Genomic DNA, 2,737 nt, shown 5'->3' with positions numbered 1-2,737 from the left:
ACAGAGTGAGTGTGAGAGGGACAGAGTGAGTGTGAGAGGGACAGAGTGAGCGAGAGTGTGAGAGGGACAGAGTGAGTGTGAGAGGGACAGGGTGAGAGAGAGTGTTAGAGGGACAGGGTGAGAGTGTCAGAGGGACAGAGTGAGTGAGAGTGTGAGAGGGACAGGGTGAGAGAGAGTGTTAGAGGGACAGGGTGAGAGTGTCAGAGGGACAGAGTGAGTGAGAGTGTGAGAGGGACAGAGTGAGAGAAAGTGTGAGGGACAGAGTGTGAAAGGGACAGAGTGAGAGAGAGTGTGAGAGGGACACGGTGAGTGAGTGTGAGGGGGACAGGGTGAGTGAGAGTGAGAGGGACAGGGTGAGTGAGTGAGAGGGACAGAGTGAGTGAGAGGGACAGAGTGAGTGAGGGTGTGAGAGGGACAGAGTGAGTGAGGGTGTGAGGGACAGAGTGAGTGAGGGTGAGAGGGACAGAGTGAGTGAGGGTGAGAGAGTGAGATGCACAGAGTGAGAGGAACAGAATGTGAGAGGGACAGAGTGAGTGAGTGTGAGAGGGAGAGAGAGAGAGAGTGTGAAAGGGACAGAGTGTGAGAGGGACAGAGTGAGAGAGTGTGAGAGGGACAGAGAGAATGAGAGGGACAGAGTGTGAGAGGGACAGAGTGTGAGAGAGTGAGAGGGACAGAGAGAGAGTGAGATGGACAGTGTGAGAGAGAGTGTGAGAGGGACAGAGAGAGAGAGTGTGAGAAGGACAGAGTGTGAGAGGGACAGAGAGAGTGAGAGTGGGACAGAGTGAGTGAGAGTGTGAGGGACAGAGTGCGAGAGGGACAGAGTGAGTGAGATTGAGAGTGACAGAGTGATTGAGATTGTGAGAGGGACAGAGTGAGTGAGAGTGTGAGAGGGACAGAGTGTCTGAGATTGTGAGAGGGACAGAGTGAGTGAGATTGTGAGAGGGACAGAGTGAGTGAGATTGAGAGTGACAGAGTGAGTGAGATTGAGAGTGACAGAGTGAGTGAGATTGAGAGTGACAGAGTGATTGAGATTGTGAGGGGGACAGAGTGTGTGAGATTGTGAGAGGGACAGTGAGTGAGATTGTGAGAGGGACAGAGTGAGTGAGATTGTGAGAGGGACAGAGTGAGTGAGAGTGAGAGGGACAGTGAGAGAGAGTGTGAGAGGGACAGTGAGAGTGTGAGAGGGACGGAGTGAGAGAGTGTGAGAAGGACAGAGTGTGAGAGGGACAGAGTGTGAGAGAGTGAGAGGGACAGAGAGAGAGTGAGATGGACAGAGTGAGAGAGAGTGTGAGAGGGACAGAGAGAGAGAGTGTGAGAAGGACAGAGTGTGAGAGGGACAGAGAGAGTGAGAGTGTGAGGGACAGAGTGTGAGAGGGACAGAGAGAGAGAGAGTGTGTGGGACAGAGTGAGTCAGAGTGCGAGAGGGACAGAGTGAGTGAGATTGAGAGTGACAGAGTGATTGAGATTGTGAGGGGGACAGAGTGAGTGAGAGTGTGAGAGGGACAGAGTTTCTGAGATTGTGAGAGTGACAGAGTGAGTAAGATTGTGAGAGGGACAGAGTGAGTGAGATTGTGAGAGGGACAGAGAGAGAGAGTGTGAGAGGGACAGTGAGAGAGAGTGTGAGAGGGACGGAGTGAGAGAGTGTGATAGGGACAGAGTGTGAGAGGGGCAGAGAGAAAGAGTGAGAGGGACAGAGTGCGTGAGACTGAGAGGGACAAAGTGAGTGAGAGTGTGAGAGGGACAAAGTGAGTGAGAGTGTGAGAGGGACAAAGTGAGTAAGAGTGTGAGAAGGACAGAGTGAGTGAGAGGGACAGAGTGTGAGAGGGACAGTGTGAGATTGTGAGAGGGACAGAGTGTGAGATTGTGAGAGGGACAGAGTGAGAGAGAGTGTGAGAGGGACAGAGTGAGAGAGTGTGAGAGGGACAGAGTGAGAGATTGTGAGAGGGACAGAGTGAGAGATTGTGAGAGGGACAGAGTGAGTGAGATTGTGAGAGGGACAGAGTGAGTGAGATTGTGAGAGGGACAGAGTGAGAGAGTGTGAGAGGGACAGAGAGTGAGATTGTGAGAGGGACAGAGAGAGAGAGTGTGAGAGGGACAAAGTGTGAGAGGGACAGAGTGTGAGAGGGACAGAGTGTGAGAGGGACAGAGTGTGAGAGGGACAGAGTGTGAGAGGGACAGAGTGTGAGAGGGACAGAGTGTGAGAGGGACAGAGTGTGAGAGGGACAGAGTGTGAGAGGGACAGAGTGTGAGAGGGACAGGGTGTGAGAGGGACAGGGCGAGTGAGAATGTGAGAGGGACAGGGTGAGAGAGTGTGAGAGGGACAGAGTGAGTGAGAGTGTGAGAGGGACAGGGTGAGTGAGAATGTGAGAGGGACAGAGTGAGTGAGAGGGACAGAGTGAGTGAGAGTGTGAGAGGGACAGAGTGAGTGAGAGTGTGAGAGGGACAGAGTGAGTGAGAGTGTGAGAGGGACAGAGTGAGTGAGAGTGTGAGAGGGACAGAGTGAGTGAGAGTGTGAGAGGGACAGAGTGAGTGAGAGTGTGAGAGGGACAGAGTGAGTGGGAGTGTGAGAGGGACAGAGTGAGTGAGAGGGACGGAGTGAGTGAGAGTGTGAGAGGGACAGAGTGAGTGAGGGAGTGAGAGGTACAGAGTGAGTGAGGGTGTGAGGGACAGAGTGAGGGTGTGAGGGACAGAGTGTGAGAGAGTGTGAGAGGGACAGAGTGTGGGAGAGTGTGAGAGG

The sequence above is a fragment of the Cetorhinus maximus genome, chromosome 19, assembly GCF_964194155.1.
Source record: "Cetorhinus maximus chromosome 19, sCetMax3.hap1.1, whole genome shotgun sequence".
In the NCBI taxonomy this organism is placed as follows: Eukaryota; Metazoa; Chordata; class Chondrichthyes; order Lamniformes; family Cetorhinidae; genus Cetorhinus; species Cetorhinus maximus.
Note: the sequence above shows the minus strand (reverse complement) of the source record.